Source organism: Drosophila yakuba, chromosome 3L (genome assembly GCF_016746365.2).
Source record: "Drosophila yakuba strain Tai18E2 chromosome 3L, Prin_Dyak_Tai18E2_2.1, whole genome shotgun sequence".
Lineage (NCBI taxonomy): Eukaryota > Metazoa > Arthropoda > Insecta > Diptera > Drosophilidae > Drosophila > Drosophila yakuba.
Genome location: NC_052529.2, coordinates 19838508 through 19856896, shown reverse-complemented (window position 1 = coordinate 19856896; position 18389 = coordinate 19838508). Strand labels below are relative to the sequence as shown.

The 18389-nt window shown below is 36.9% G+C and overlaps 1 long non-coding RNA gene across 1 annotated transcript; it reads right to left on the bottom strand.

The window, feature by feature from the left end:
- Positions 1–2683: 2683 nt before the first annotated feature.
- LOC120321560 lies at positions 2684–14737 on the bottom strand. Its single transcript, XR_005561227.1, has 2 exons — positions 14650–14737; positions 2684–5254 (listed from the first exon to the last, which is right to left on the bottom strand). It is a non-coding gene; the product is annotated as an uncharacterized LOC120321560 (long non-coding RNA).
- Positions 14738–18389: the final 3652 nt, after the last annotated feature.

Here is an 18389-nt window from a genome sequence, read left to right as displayed (position 1 = left end):
AACAAAGCCGTCCAACAGGAGAAAGAGCTGAAAGGAAATGGGAAAACATTTTCAGCAGTCAAAGGGCAATGGAAAAACTATTAACCGAAATAACCGGTACCGAGCAAACAGTAAAGTGCTATTGTTTCCTGGAAAGCTTAATTTGGTGCTTAGCCATCAAAACTTATGTTGCCGACTAACCGAAAATGATTACTTGTCAATTAATTGATGGTTCACAATATTGAAATTTAACTTTTATTTTGATAAAACTGCCACTGCTTTTTTGTACTCTCGTAGTCAAATAAAATTAAAAACAAAATGGTATTGGCGTCTATTTCTCTGGAGTCTGCATGCTTAATATAAACTTTCTAGTTTTTATAATTTCTGAGATCTCGACGTTCATACGGACAGACAAACGGACATGGCCAAGTCGAGTCGGCTATTAATCCTGATCAAGAAAATATATACTTTCGGAAACACTTCCTTCTGCCTGTTACATACTTATCAAGGAATCTAGTACACCCTATTACTCTACGAGTAACGGGTATAAATACAGAACCATCCAAAATCAAACCCAATAGCAAGTACACATTAAAGTGAACCATTGTGCATTCGAATAGGAAACGGAAAGCAGTCGATTTGAATTCATGTTTAATGGAAGTGCCATCAATTCAGATCAAAACTGGCCGTCATTAGAAAGAGACGCATAGTCGAATAGAGGAAGAGATGGGTAGAGAGAGAGTGAGAAAGATAGAGAGAGAGAGAGCAGCAGGACTTGTCAGATGCCATAAATGCAAATGATTTATTTATTCAAAAAGGCAACCGAAAGCTAATAAAATCATCAAAGACACCTTGCCATTGATAGTCACAAATGAGTCTGGCCAGGGATCTATTTTAATGCATATATATAAGGATTATGTGTGAGAATGTATACTTGCTTGCTGACGGATGTTCGAAAACCTCAATCCATATATCAAAAGCACATTAGCACGAATTTGAATTGGCAATTGGTATTTACATGGCGAGCTGTACATACAGATGACAAAACCCCAAGCACATGTCAAAATTAAATAATGTACCGCACGTTTGCTGACTCGTCCTGCCTTTTCCATGGCCTTCCGCCCGCCTTTCCGCCCACTTTTCCATACCACCTCCCCCCACTTGTAGACACGGCATTGGCATTGGCTTTTATTTGAATTCAGTGCGTGCGACTGTCACTTGTCTGTTGTCTGTTACATTCGCCGTGTAAACACAACCGCAGGCAATTTTGGCAATTTGCGTCAACAGGCGAAACACGGAACCAAAACCTCACCCAACCACACTAAATACGAGCTCAACCTATGCAGTGGAAAAAAGTTCAATGATTTTTCACATTTTATTGCATGAACTTATTTTGTTTTCGATCATAAAGTTGTATTTGCCTATCCCGAATAACGAAGAAATAGAAAATAAAATGTTAATTATAACCTAAAAGGATTAGAAATTAAAAAAAGGTAAAATACAAAAACTGGGGATTTGTTTTTAAATTTTAATAAATTTCAAGTTTATCTTCGGAGCTTTCTCTTGTCTTACAGAGTACTTATGCTTTTACCCTTCAATGATTCCTTATAAATGGAGATTTTGTTGTAGATATTTCTTTCCGTGCTCCAGTAAACCCCGAAACCCGAAAACAGATCTGGCGGCCAGGAGACAAACGTCTCGCCTTGGCTTAAGTCGAGAGGTAAATATAAGCCATGGGGGCTTTTGCCTAGACGGGCCAGATAAAGGGGCTACGATGGGAAAAGGGAATGGGCAAAAAGCGGGCTATGTAAAGTCGCCTGCACCCAAGAAAATGTTTGCTTTTGTGCCGAAGAGGCAGCACACAAGGGCGGTACATATAAAACAAAAGCCCGAGAAGAACAAAAGGGAGACAAAAATTACAAAATACTGAAACAAACACTGGCGTAATAACAGGTGAGTAGCTAGAATACCCTATGGATATTAATTAATGAGTTACAAAAGTCTTCGCTTTACCTTACACACTCCCCGGGAGCGCTTCGTCACTACAAGTACTATAATAAAGATTATGAACTGTAAATACTATCATATTATTACTTCTAAGCCATATCGATAGAGTCTATAAAATATTTACTATAAAATAACCAATTTGGTATTCCCCGACGTATTAATTTAATTACAAATTGCACTTAAAAATTATTAATTAAAAATGTTCCTGTTGCAACGTTATGCAACTCTACTATTCCCTCGAGCCCAATGATTCCTGATCTCATTTTACAGGGTGCATGAGCGAAAACACAATAAATGGCACAGATACAAAAAATTTGCCATCTCAAACATAAACACTCACACACGCGCTAACAATTTCACGTAGACCAACACACTGACATGTGCACATATATATCTATATATATAAAAAGAGAGCCATGCAGTAATGTTATATTATGTACCAACCATATATAAATATTTGTGCAAGGTAAGCGGAATATTTTATATTTGCCAACGCTTCGCGACGTACCAAGGCGGGAACGAAATGAAAATCCGCCACATTACGTATACGTACGTATACGTAACCTATCGAGGATGCTTTGCTGGTTGGGGAATTCGGATTCGGATTCGGAGAGGTGGAATGGCGTGGGTGAGGAAACCTTAAAATCGGTTAGCGTAAGCATCTGCATGCACCGCGGAAATAAATCAAGAAATAACATTTACACGTTCGTTTTATGTTGTATTTGCCACGTAACAATAAAAGACTCAACCCCCAATCTCCGCTAGACCAATTTCCACACAGTCCAATCCCCATCCGCGTCCCCATCCTTCAAAGCACGTAAACACCCACTAGACAACCGTGGGATGGCAGTCCGGGGAGTTCTGGGATTTCACGAAGAGATTGGGGGACAAAAGGACGACGGCCAAATGCTGCAAAGCCAACCAAGACAATGCCACAAAGGAATTATTTACTACGTGATACAACACTGAAGTCATTCCCGGATAAATGTGCTCTGGTGCTCAGTTTCCCGCCACTGGTTTCTCGCTTCTCGATGGTTCCCTTCGAGCCCAGTGATGGTAGCGTGATGGTCGCCTACATATGTTTATTTATTTACACACTTCATTTACGGCCACTTTGAAATTATAAAATCATGTAATTTTAAATTTATTAGTTGGGTTACTTATTAGCTAATGGGAAATACAATACAATCACAATAGTTTACTTAAAATATTGGGTACCCGTCACTTTTTATTTTCAATCTATCAATCGAAATATTGTTTTATTTAATTGTAAAAAATACTTGAAAGGAAGCTAGCTTCACCAAGGCGAAGCTTATATACCCTTGCAATAGTCATAAACTGAAAAATATAAGAACACTTTATGATTAAAAACAAAGAATTTATTATTATTTCTTTTCTAATATTTTCAATCCTTAATCTTTACCAATTTGTGTTTTATGTTTATTTCAATAAAACAAAAATATTTATAACTCTTTCACTAGCCTAACATGGTTAGCATAGTTTTCTACTTCGATCAAAAAAAATATTTTTGCCTAACCAAAATAAAAGCACATAAAACACGTCATGCTGCCATAAATTGTTTATGAGCTAAAAACGAGATTCTTTTCCTCTTGGCTATGCAAATATTTTTAACGACACTTTGATTAGGTAAATCATTCACATTTTATTGACATTTTTTGTCGGTGTGATTTTTCTGAAAATCACTTTAAATCGTATTTCTCCTTTTAGAGGCTCTCTAAATTAGATTAAAATCGATTTTAAATGAACTGTCAACTAAATGAAAAGCTTCTTGGCTTTGAATGAATCATGTTATTCGCAAATAGCAGTATTTGTAAATAAGTTTCCAGCACTTGTATGAAACTTCCATTTAATTCAACATTTATTTTACACATTCCTATGTTTATATAATTATAACAATGCCACTAAAGCAATAAGGTATTCCTTTGAAGACCGATTTAATGAAAAATTCTTACTAAGCTTACACATATTTCCATAAAATAAAAATTTTTACGATGACACAAAATTCCTTTCCTTCTTAAACAGATTTAACTTTTTTACGAAAAAATGTAAGCCATCAAAACAAAACTTAAACTTTTTCCTACCCAATAAAGAGACAATTTGCAAAATTACAAACTAAATTAATACTTTATGAAGTCGTTGCCATCGGGCATTAACTCAAACTTCAAGGGGCGTTGGGCATTAAGCTCCAATCACGCTGTCATCCTTAGCCCGACTTTCGAGTGCTAAAGGGAGTGAAAGTACTATTAATACATAAAGAAAGCATTTCTCAGCCATAAGCGCCGAAAGGCCATCGTCACGGCCATCCTCATCTCCATCGCCCTGGCTGTAGCTTTGGCTATAGCTATAGCCATGCTATAGCCGTGGCTATCTGGCGGATCGGACAGGGGCGAAAGGCACGCGGCGCATTAAGCAAACGACCGCGGCGAACGTTTTTGTTGTCGGGCAGCTGCAGAAGCGCAATAATAAAATTTTGCCGCAGCTGGAGTGCGAGGGCGGGAAATTGGCTTTAGGATGAGCGGTGAAGAGCGGACGCCTGTACCACCAACCGAAAGGGGAGGGTGGGTGGAGGTGGGAAAATCTCCAACGCAGTTGCCATAAGAGAGTGGAAAGCCGGTCGGGCTAATCAGCTGTGCGCACGCTAAGTAAGTTTATTAGCCTATTATTTTGAATTGGGTTTCTTCTCGCATTTTTTGGGCCATTGTCTGTTTGCTGTTTTGCTCCACTGCATCTGGCTGTAAGCTGAGCTTCATTCTAAGGCCACCATTGTTCGGTTGCTGCATTGAACGGGAAAATTGCACTTTGGAGAAACTTAAGCTCGGCGAAATTAGAGAAAAAGATATTAATCTTCAATATGAGCCATCCTGGGCAGAGTATTTTCTCGAAAGCCATTAGTGATAAATAAATGAATATAGAAATTCAATTTGGTATCTATTTCTAGATACGTTTTTTATACATTTTTAATTTTAAATCAAATAATTAATATGTGCTAAATTATGCCTTTAAAACATACAAGCACTAGGATCAAAGCTTTTCTGGTTCTAATGGAGATTAAATTTACAACATTCGTATAATTACACTGAAGATAAAAACATAAAGGACGAACATTACCAGTGTTAACAAACAATGTGAAAAACGCTGAAGAAATCGACCCATAAAATATCTGCGAGTGGCGGATATGCCGGGTCCGCTGAAAAATTTATTACATTTGTGACCTCTTTGTGGGACAATCCAGAAGAATCCAGGAAAACTGAAAAACAGAAAATCTAGGTGCCAATTACCAAGAAGACCATTGAACTTGAGCAATAAAGAATGCCCCAAAAATATTTGCGATCTCGCAATATTGCTAACACATGCTTGGCAGAAAATGGTTTTGGTGATTTTTTTTTTCAGAGAGAATATATTGCAATGTTTTGTTTCCCCTTTTCATCCGTCGAACATAGGTAAAGAATTGTAAAACAAGAAGCTATCAATTAAAAGGAAAATATATACAAGTGTTCAATAGAAAGCGTTCAACGAATTCGAATTTCTGGGCCAATAAAAATCAAGTGGTTTTCTACCAGAGATGAGGCTTTAGTTATGTATATACTCTACTAAAGTAACTATTAAATGATATATAATTAATGTGTTTACACATTTGAATATAAATGTTTGAGCTAGTCCACATAGACTTGTAATTGGCGTAGACATAATTGATATATATATTCTGTATTGTATAGGTATAAAAACCAAGTGCCCATCTCTATAAAAAGGCGACAGGGAATCCGGTTTGAATTGAATGCGTTTGTCAACCAAGGCCGTTAAAGGAAATAAACACGAACACTTTCGCCCATATAGAGAGCCACTTGTCAGTTCTAATTGACAATAGAAACTGAAACAGGTCGTCAGGGAAATTGAGGGAAAGTGGGTGAAAGCGGGAAGTGACCAAGTGGGTGGAGCTTTTCAGAAATCTCCGCCCGGGGCAGGAGGACAAGTCGACCCTTGTTGAAACTCAATCAAACACCCACGTATCCGTTGGAAAGTTCAAACAATGAAGTTCCTGCCACTTTCGAGAAACGAAAGTGCTGCTGATTCTGATACTAAGGCCGATGTTGATGACGATGCGAATGCTAAAGCTGTTGCCCGGCCCCAGTTAAATAGACAATTTTGCACACAAATCCATTTAATCTGGAGATAAATAACATTTAGGTCCGGGCTCAACAGCCAGTCCGTGCTGAATGTGAGACTCTATATCAGCACTTGGAAAAGTTTATATTTAGTTCATAATATTTAGAGAAAAGACGAACTAAGACAAGTTGGTCGGAATGCAAGGTACAAAATATTTTACTTTGTTTTGGAACATTTTACCCTAAAAAATGTTAATGCTATATTTTTATACCCGGAATTTATTTTTATAAAACTGAAATATATATATGTATATTAAAATAGTTAGGTTAAAACGTTAGTTAAACTGATTAAATCGTAAAAGCATTGTTAATAAATTAGTCTCAACAATGTTGTGAACAAAATTACTCCAGAAAAAGTTGGCTTTGCTTAGGCGTACTCTAAGTTGAAGACCTTATTGGCGAAATATGTTTTTTTAGTGCACCCAAAAAGCCCAAAAGGTCCTTTCGGGGGGCACTTAACGCACCCAGAATTCTTACGCAGCAACCTAATGAATCCTCCGCAGATCCTGCGGTCCGCCCACAAAATGGTTGCCCAGGACCTTCAGCTCCGTTGCGTTTCCGTTTTCCCTTCCTTCCGCATCCGCATCGACATCCTTATCCGCATCCGCATCCGAATCCGCACGCATCGATTTGTGAGGCGGCAATAAAATCCACTGTGATTAGGTTAAAACTGTTGACTTTCAAACAGGGCTCTCCGTGTGCTCGGTCTGCTGATGTTTTGCCTTTCCATTGAGGGCGAATCAAAGTGGTTAACCCCCCTTGGAAGCCCTTCGAATGACTGGGTAAATCGAAAGAGATAAAAATACCCAAATAGCATTCGGCACCAGCATCAACCGAAATGTGATTGTGTCGTACTCCCCCCTTCGTTCTTCGAATCTCGGCACCCGCCCCTCTGTGTGACACTCATTTATTTAATGGTTTTAACTTCCAATTTTCCAATTGTCAGGCATGCAGTGTGGTGGCCATTAACCAGGACCCAAAGAAAAAAAGTGCCACCATGGAAAGTGCTTTTGAATAGAGAGTGAATAGTTAGACCAAGTTAAGAGCAAAGAGTGACTACCCTTTTAAAGTGAGAAAGTGAAGTATACTGAAGTAAGTTTAATTTAAATAAAGGAGTGTGAATAATTTTTCATTTTGCCGAGTCGATCTGGCCATGTCTTTCTATCTGTCCGTCCGTATGAACACCTCGATCTCAGAAACGTTAAAAACTAGAAAGTTGAGTTTCAGCATGCAGATTTTAGGGACGAAGACGCAAGTTTTTTTTCAGTTTTTTAGTAGTATAGGTAGTCTCTATCGATATAACAAGAAACTGTTTAAAAGTCTCGTTCGCACTCACACTAGTTTATTATTTATGCTATGATTTGATTTTTTACTTCAAAAAATTCGCATGTACCTATGTCATAGAGGCAAGTGTGGTTTATTATAAAACTAATAAGTAACCCCCTCCACTAAGGAATAAACCTAAAAGTAGTTATTTAAAGATGGTTTTTCAGTAAAAAAAATTGTTACCTCTGTGAAATAATATGTACAGAAATTACAATTTGTATAACCTATTATATTTTATAATAAGATTTTATAACTATTGGATTATTATAACCTTTTGAAGTATGTATTATGGCTGATGAACTTGAACTTTATCTTTTAACAAATAATTCAATTATATTAATGTAGTATAGACAACACAAAAGCCCTCTATTCTTTTCTAAATAATTATATTTTTGGCATACGTTATACATTCTTTTCTAAGTAATATATCATGAGCGTTGAATTCTATCTAGTCACTATTAAGATTCGATGACTCTTTAAACTTTTTAAAACAAAAGGTTGATTTAGAATCAAAATCCTCTTTATAACCGCCCTTTAAAAAAACTTTTATCTAATACTTATATTATTTAATTGTCTTTTAATTGGGCAAGAAATATACTTCAAAAACACATATACTATAGGTCAAAAGCTCCGATCACCGTTGATGAGATTAATAAACAGATTATTATATTAAAAAATCAGCACAACAAAAATAGATTCAAGGAATATAAATGATAATTTTTGGTTTGTTACCAGAGGAATCCTAATAGACACAACGTGCTGCTAGAATAAAGAAATATTCTTTTAGTTTACACCCATTGTTTAAAATTCATTATGAAACCGAAAGCACTCAAATTTAATTCGATTTGGATTAGCCCAAAACTTATGCAACCTAATTTCCATCAATTGTTCTGCATCAGTTAACTATTCAAATGCCATTTAACCGTAATCAAACGAGAGCTGCTTTAATTATACAAATACTAAACCGTTTACTCTGACTTCATTCCAACACATTCATCAGTAGCAAAAATCTCTCTAAAGCTATTTCTAAAATGTAATTCGAAATTCGATTGAATGAGAGTGTTACACAAGTGTTGAGATCTGCAAAATTAACAAATCAAACGCTGCAAAATATTCGTTATACCTTAAAAATGCTTCACATGTCAGTGAATAATGTGCTGATTCTGCACTTGATTTGTGCCACTGGAAATGGAGGGAAAATCAGAAATGGAAAAAAGCCCTTAAAGCTAATGAGTTTCAAATAAATATAATAAATGTGTGCACGTGTGCGAGGATATAAAATGCAAAATCAGTAGGACAGGATAGACCAAAAAAAAACAAAAACAAATGAACAAAATGGCACACTAAAGTTTACAAATGCAAATAAGATACTAAGCAAAGTCAGCAGCATCAAATATGTCATATGGCCAGAAACAGAGACAGCACCATGCGACAGACAGAGATGGAAACGGAACCAGATAGACAGATGCAAATGACAGAAAAGGGACGGGTAGACGGCAAGTGAAAGGGAGAGCACGAGCTGACAAACGAAAACATTTATGATCGCTTCGTTCGTTTGTTGTTGACTTTTACAAAAGAATGGTAGAATATTTTTTAGCTATATGTGAGTATGCAAAATATTCCACGGCATTCAAATGCACCGAAAAAAATACACGATGTCTAAGCGAAACCAAAAAAGAAACTACTATAATGAGGTTTTCATAATGTTTTGGTAAGGGAATAACTCCTAATATTGAAAAAAACGTATTAAGCAATTCAAAAATCTTGTAATTTATATTTACGTTCAAAACAGCAAAATATTTGACGTTTAATCTTTGAAGACATATTTTCTCTAAAAAAATCCTGATTTTTCCCGTGCACGTGTTTGGCACACGCATACACATGTAGCTACAAGCTGTAGCTCAAACACAGGAAATGTAATTTGCATAAGAATAACACACAGACATGGGGAAGGGGAAATTGGGGAAAGCAGGAGGCGAATCGGGGGAAAACCAAGTGAATGTGGCTGCCAAGATATAGGGGGGCATATGGCACACATATTGAAGTGTAGTCTATATGGGATGCGAGGGGCGGGGCCTGAAGTGTCCTTTAACGAGATTTGCATCTCATCATAATAATGTAAATGACGAAGAGGGCCAACAGAGGAAAATGTATAGGGTAAGCAACATTTTGGGCTGGCCGCAGCACAAGTTTGGCCAAAAGGGTTTTCTATTTAAGGCGGGATTACATGCAGTACATATCGCAATGAGGCCCATTCACTTTGGCTCAACGGAGACGAAGCGATTCAATTAGCTTAACCACTTTGGACTTAAATTGGAATTTGGCCAGCAGCAACAGTTGAAGTTGCACAATTAGCTTTAATCCTGGATAAAACTCAATGTGTTTGACTCATGTGCCACAGGCCGAATTTAAAGGAATTTTGTTAGCTCTATTATAAACTACATATTTTCCTGTGTACTACTGAGTAACTGATGTTTTCAAATAGTATTTTTTTCAATCCGGTTTGCTACATTTTTCATTGTGTAGAAAAGTCAAACTCTCAAAAACAGACGTCTTGCGGTCATTAAGAGAATGGCAAAAATAAATCGATGACTGCAGCTGAGTTTCAAGTGGAACATTTTAAAAGTGTGTTTAAAATACTCTGTATTGGAGTCGTTTGATTGGTCTTAAGTAAACTAAACAATTTTATGTTGTCTACATGAAAATTACCGTTTTATTAGCCCAACTTACTCTATTATGTCTTGTATGCACTTTGAGCTTATTGATAATACGGCTTAATTCTTTATTTATTATTTTAAATGTAAATATATAAGGTAGTTATTGTTTAAAACTCCTTCTCGGTATTTTTTTACTGTCATGGAAAAGGATTCACTCTGTTTTTAAATAATCAAAAGGAAAAATATGGTTGTTCCTTAATAAATAAATTATCAAATGTCATCAATTATAAATTATTATCAGAATAATGTTATTCAGATACTACATTTTGTGATGAAATTACCTATTATCATGAAAATGAGATATATATGAGAAAACTAATTGCTTTTCAAAACTTAAAGTCTAATCTGTCATAAAATTGGTAAGTTTATCTGGTGTCAGTGAAATATAAATTGTATATGATTTCAAAACTATAAATGAAAGGTTTATAATACGGAAATAAAAGCTATATTGGACCTAAAATGAGTTCTGTGACATTTCTTTAAAGTCCGTTACTATTTAATCGAAATCTCTGGCCTGACTCCCAAACACAATAAAATACAGAAATCATATCTCTTTGCTCTTCATCTTTTTTTTATATTACCTTGTGTTCGTTGCTACAATTTCAAGTTCATCTTCCCGATGATTTTTTCGTTGAGTCTTCAAGTAGTTCCTTATTGATGACCATCAGTCGGGAATGGTTTGCCATCAAGGAAATCCCTCCCATAGAAATTCCTCGAACAAGCTTTCAGCATTCCCATTTCGCCATGGTTGCCAATCATTTATTCACTTTCGATATCATTCGAGCTTCAGATTAATCCGGCATTTCTTTCGGGATATTCTCCTAAAAGTATCACCTTATTGATGACCCAATGGGGTGGGGATAGTTTTCGGCGTCTAGAGAACCCTTTAGTTTGGCCCGTCACCTACGGCATGGCAATTTATTCCTCAACACTCCCGCTTCGACGGCAGGGAAAAGTTTTGTTTCTCGGTTTATGGGCAATGGCTTCCAGCACTCCGGCAATACGGCATCACGGCACCACGGCACTACGGCACTCCGGCCACGTCCAATATCCAACCATGCACGCAAAAGTTTGCCAAAAACTTCTCTCGAGTCTAACAAATTCAATTTGTCAGGCCTGGCGCGCCTCGGAGTGCGGCTAATCCATTTACAATTTCAAAGTAAACAAACAAAATGTATCCTCAGCTCGAGCTGCTCGGCAACTGAAGCTCAGCATCAGCATCAGCTCGACGAGACATTTAGCCCCGGTTTGAGTTTGAATTTTCGTTGGGATTTCCAATGAAAATGCAACGAAAAGTTTTCTACCAACAGCCAGCAGCTTCATTCGGTAGTTTATGCTGTTTTTCCTGCCTACTTTTCACACACTCGAACCAAAATACTTAAAACGTTCTCTAAAACAAAAACTAACTAGGAACATCAACAGTGAGTATTGGCAAATTATTTTAGCAAACAAGGTACATTTTGCGCAAATCCAAGTGTCCCTTTTAAAGTTCTTTAAGCAAAGAAAACTTATTTTCGTTGAAATAATTGGATTTGCCACTTGTCTCTTGGACTTGAAGGAAATTCATCGTAGTCCTAAGCTGAATTAAGCTTATCTAATTGAGGTAACTATTTCCTAAGTATGTACCGAATTAAGGCTTTGTTTTAGATTCCAAATTAAACAATCTATTCAATTATTAAATATTGAATTGTTGAATAGTAGTAGATTAGTAATACAATTTGCATAGTTGAAGTCTGGGAACGTTTTAAGCAAACATGAATGCCTACATATCTAGCTAATGCATTTTTCCCAGTGCAGGTGAAACCAACGACACGGCACTTGAGTAAAATAAAAAGACCCATTCTTCTTACACTTTTCGCCTTTGCCAAAATAAACAGATGGTGGGAGGCTCTGGAGAAAGTTTATTTGCCTTTAAAGCTGCAGTTGGAATCCTTTAATATTCTATTACATTTTTTGTTTGCCCCTGAATTGGCCCAAACAAAAGGAAAACTGTGTTGCAAACTAAAGCGTTTCTGGTGCGAAGTACTTATTCAGTGGGCGTGCCAGAGCCGACATCCTATATTTCAGTTGGAATTGGTTTTTAAGGCTTAAGTTCTTAAGTCTTCAAAATCACATTTAAGCCTTGATTTATGAGTTGTGAAGAGGGAATTTATGAACACTGAACGTTGAGTAAATATTGCTGGATTTAGCTAATAGCTAAAATTTGAATTGCTCGCATTTGGGGCATTCGAAATACGCTTACACACCAGGGGGCACGCCTCGATTTGTGTGCCAAATTTATTTGAATTTAATAAACTGCTTACAATTTAATTGCTTTTCCTGTGTTCATAAATGAATAGCTGTTCTTATACATTTGGAGAGAGTTTACCTATTAAAATGTTAACAGTTAAATATATGCTATTTTTAATTTCTCCTCCGTCGTCAATGCTCCTAATTAAGACTAAAATTGCTCGAAACCTAAGAGCAACAAATCGGTCAATTAAATATCGCGCATACGAACCGTGAACACGATTTCTTCTTAACCTAAATTTAATTAAAATTGACCCAGCATTTAATGAGTGCCGTATGCCACTTGCAGTATTTATTAAAATAACAGTCTTTAATAGCTCATAGTCAAAGTGGGTGGGAGCGTCCTTTGTAAATTGTTCAACTACATAACGCGCATACGCCCCGTGGACAAGACTCCTTTTCGATTGCTGGGAATTAACCTGAAAATTCAATTCGACGGTTTGGCATCCAGGCAAGAAATCTATATATAGCTATGTACATATGTATATATATTCCGAAGACCCTCAACGTACATACATATGTATATGCGCCTCTGTGTTTTCCCTGTATTTTCGTGTAATGCCAGCGGCGGCAATTTCTTGTACAACAATTTGTGAGTCTGCTGCGCTCAGCACTCACGTAATGAGCATAAACTAAAGGCACAAAAAGGCCAACACCCACACCCTTACAGGGCCCACTAACACCGAGATGGCTAAGAGAATATCGCGCTGCCGTGCACATAATTGGTGCAAAAAGTTGGAAAATTATCACGGAAGCAAAGCCGAAACACGTACATACATCACCGTCGGCGGACGCGAGATGGCATAATGTGAGAGGGCACTTCCTCTGATCCTGCACTTCCCAAAAGCCAAGACTTTACTTTTAGCTAGACCAATATCTGGTTATTGTAAGCATTTTGTATGAAACTAAAAAGATAGAAAGGAAATAGGTCAAAAAAGGGCTATTTTTAAATATTTACAACATATGGGATACCAATGACCTATTACCTTTTTATGTATAAATATTTTAATGAATTTATCAACCAATTAAGAAATTTAAGCTTTTGTTCCACCGACCTTGCCGGTTTTATTAATGTAAAATTCATATAAAGTGAGTTTTAGCTAATACAAGACATCTTTAGACATTTCGTTCAGTGCTTTCCCATCACATTTTCACGTTTTTAGGCCATTTTAAGGCGGAACACCTTGTGACCCCGGCTGAGCCTTAAATAACCATCGCCGGGAGCCGGGTTCGCTTGCCCTTTGGGCGGCCAACGTCCAAAATTTATTGAAGAAAAGGCGACTGAACTAATCCCCGACCCTAATTACTCATAGAAGCCGTGGGTTACAAACCTTGTCCAACAATTACATCCGTGCAAAGTCCTATCCGCTGAACAAAAAAAGCCGGAACGGAAAGGCGGAAAATGTTTCACTTTATGTTAAACTGAAGAGTTTCCGCTTTTGGGTTTTAGGGCAAGCAATTAGCTCGGGCATAGTGATTAAAAATTGGAAATGCTTAAGTCAAGTTGATTACATGACGATTGCAATCTACAAATGTTGCTTGTATTTACAGAGTCTGAAAAAAATTGTAGAAGTGCTTTATTTGAGTGAAGATAATACATCAGTCTGCACAGCTTTATGTGCACTAAAATTCATCCGGTCACTGGTGCTTTAGTTTATTATAAAAAGTAAGATTTCGATCATTATATAAAAATCCGTTGATTAATCGTGGAAAATTGTATATTGAATTCCCCTTATTAGGCATTCATCATAATTATTTTTAACTAAATTACCCTTATTCACTTGGCGACACGTTAGTTTACCTAGAATAGTGGAAAAAGTAATAAATTTCACCCCTTTTCTCGCAGCAGGCAAAAAGTTCATTTGGTTTGCCCCAAAGACATGTTGATTCACATTTAATTTAGTGTAAAAAGCAACTTCTTTTTCATTATTATTCATGTTTACCAACTAATAAAAAGCAAAACGTTTCACTTTACGCCGAAACTGGGGAAGACTTTGAGCCCCATGGGCGACTCTGAATTACACTGGCCAGCAAGAGTGCTATTAAGTGAGCATGGTGTGTGTTCGCTGGCCATTAAAAAGTTTCCTTTACCTCGACCGCCATTCCCCGCTTTTCCACTCTCCAGCTGCTTCTGTTATAGTACTTACTGGGTGGATACTGGTCCCGATTCCGATTCAAATCCTGGTGGTGCTGCCATTGGCACCTGTGTGTTGCCAGTTGCCAGTTGGCAGTTGCCGGTGCAACTGAAAATACGTTTGCATATGAATTTTTCAAAATGTTTTTTTCCGCTGACCTCGTTTACGGGTCAGAGCAGCTATGAAAAGTTTGCCCTGCAAACTAAATTGCCGTTTGCAACCGGAGGAGGGAAGACACGGTAGCCGGCTTTGAGTTTTCCTTTCTTTCTGCTCGTTTTTTATATTTTTAACATTTTTTCTTTTTGGCCAGCACTGCGCTGAACCCACTTCTTGTTTTTTTTGTTGCCCCTTTTACACAGGCGGTGCAGCATATTGAAATGCGATTACAGGGGTGCCCTGGTGGCTCGTGGATTCATGTTCATTAAACATGCATAAACTCACACTAGCGAACACCCACTTACACAAACACAGTGACACGGACACGGAGAAAGTGAGACGGAAATGGTTAGGAGATAGAGATAGCAAAAAAGTGTACGCTTGGAAAAATAACTGAGAAGTAAATTTAATCCCTATTTGATAATGGATGACCAGAGGAAAAAGTATTAGTTTTTGCTAAAACCACACTGAATTTGAATGAATTTAAATGAATCACTTTAATATAAATTTAATAATATTACTTTAGGATAGGAATTATATAATGATTTTTTATTTGATCTAAATGGTCTTATGTTATCAATGAAAGCTTTTAAAAACTGCTTCTTAGTAACTAATTCTTAGAACAACAAACTATTTACAGTGTAGGAAAGACAGAACTCGTAAGCAGGACTCTAAGAAACTGAAGCATTTCCAGAGCAGATGTCCCTAGGCACATGTAAACAGTTTAAATTTTCAATGCTATGTGCTAATTTAAAATCAATTACATGACGTGACGACGGCACTTTCCCCAAAAATTCAACAACAAGACCTCCAAATCCCCCTGGTAAAATGTTCAAGTGCTGGCAGTGAAATTACAAACAATAGGCAAGCAAATAGCAATTGGAAATGCGTACAAGTCAGCCATGTTTGGCAACAGTTGGTGTGAAAAGTTTGTGCCTGTCGAAAGTGAATTTACCTACGACAGAAAGTTTCTGCCAATACCAATACCAATACGGATGGGAAAACATCAAAGCCCCCAGGCAACGGCATCTATTGGCAACAATTTTCACCACACTGAGGAAAATCATTCTACAGAATGGAAATGGTAATAAATAATGGATGTATTTTAAGTGAATGCACTTGAACAATAGAAGATAATAAGAAGCGGTTCACATTTTATTATATTAATCTAAACATTTTTCCCTTTTGCAATCCATGTAATTCAGCAAAGAAGACGCTTAAACATGAATGAAAGTTTTATTTTAAGATAGTCGACATAACAATAACCGGTACTATACGAACCTTCCAGTACCTGTTACATTCTTTTCACCAAGAACATTATACCCTTTTATTCTATGAGTAACGGGTGTAAATATATAGGCTTGGGGAAAAACTTTTCTTGGTGCTACATTTGGCGACTCAGCAAACTGCCGAATTGAAGCCATCTGTCTGTGGTTGGGTGGGCTTAGTGGTTTCAGATGGTTTCGGGTGGTTCTTGGGTGGTTTCCCTCCAAGATGAGGTAGACTTAGTGTCATGTCTTCTTGCCTCTCCGAATTCAGGCACACATATGTATGTACGTACGTTTCCCTGAAAGCTGGGGAAAATTGAGACCGGAGGAAAGCAACAGTTTTTCGTGCACTCAAAAAAACTTAAAATGTATGGGGAATGCTGATGAACAAGACCGATCCCTCTTTGTTGATGTAACGATGAAATTTAATATACAAATTAAAAAACTTAATCAAATTGTTATTAAGTTGAAATTCAACTCATACATTTTTAAACCGAAATAGACAGAGTCATAAATAACAAACAAAACAGGCCAAAATCAGTTCACAAAATCAAATGGGCACTTTCTTATGGTCCGTAAGAAACGAAATAAGCTGGAATAGCATTATTATAATGGTAAACATAAGATTATACACCCTTTCGTTAACTATTTTTACTCCATTGACTTTCATCAGAGTGTTTTTACATCCGCTTTAACAGCATATCTATAAGTATATGCGATTCAACAGGCCCACATTTTCCCGGACACTTTCCATTCCTTTTCTTTTTATTTGACTTAAATAAATACATTCAAGTGGATATAGCGGTGGGTGTCGGTGCCACGTTCTTTATGGTAAAAAGTTCAGGCCGTCAAAGAAAAGTCGAGTGGAGTCGGCTGGGTTGGGTAAATATATGTGTTTGTTCAGACACACTCGCACAGAAGTACGTATGTACATAATTTAGTGAACTTGAAACTTGCCTCCTTGTCGTCCTGCGGCATATATACATACATACATATATACATACACACACATATTTGTATATCGGATGTCAAGGAGCTGGCCCCTTCAATAAAAGCAGATCGGGGAGGGATATAAAGAAGAAGCCGAGGAAAATTTCATGCTAAGTAATTTATATCGACGCGTACAGTGGTTGCCGAAAATCTGAAGGCCAGGATTCTTGCGCCATTTAAGTTTATTTAATTAAAATTTATTGCTACCGCCTTGCGCAAAATGAAATTCCCTCCAATCAATTAGGTCCGCAACTATTAGTCATAAATTAAGCAAGTGCCAGGACACCCAGAACGTTTTAATTGAATATTTTCCAGAAGGGAAAGACTAAATCATGGCCAAATATTTAAAACATGATGGTAAATCTTTTAATAATAATATACTATTATTAATTAATAATAATACTACTATTATTTTACTACATTATATTATTATACTATCTAGCTAGAATACGATAATGTTTTGCAGCTTATTGTAAGGGGATATGCTAATCAAATTCTTTGTAGAATATTTTTTCTCTTAAATTAAAAAAGGTTCTTATAAAATGCCACAGGACTCCGTGTGTACATGCTCGAAGAACACACAAAACATAAAATAAAATGCATTATGTGTGTATGACGACAGCATCAGCAAGAAAGGCAGTATCAGCTTATTAAAGATTTAAAAATTTTCTGTGCAACTCATCGAAGAGCAGGAAATTGATATGCACTTACCGGCAACACGGAAGTCAGAGAAAAGAGTAAAAATATAGTGAGATATGGGAATGAACCTGGAGAAATTGCGATTCTGTGGAGAAAGTAGATGAGCAGCTGTAAAGTATGCTAAGAATAATACTCGGAGGAAAGAAAAACCTAATTCGAAAGTACTACTATGAAAACATGTAATTTGAAAAATAATACTACCGTATTATAAGTATCTGAAAATAATTTTATTCTTTAAAATCTTAATTTAATTCTTATATATATAAGCAAGATTCAAGTTTTGGAATACTTCATCGAAATAAACGTTTAAATTAAGAAAAAGCCAACATAATTTAAGATCTGTGGCCCCACAAGGTGTGTCCTCAAAGTAAAAAAAAAAGGATCGAGTAGAATGCGAAGACAAAATGGACAGACCGGAAAGATAGTAGGGTTCCCCATTTTATCTTTTCCATTGCTTTTTTGTTTAGCCAGCTGCGTGTAAATTGAAAGATAATAACGAAGGCGGAACAGGATACCGGAAACCAGGTGAGTGGAGTGGCAAAAATGAAGCGCAGCAGAAAGATGTACCAGAATGCCAAAGGAAATACATTCCCCCACCTCGCATCAATCACACATGGACTCTGATTGAAAGCAAATCGC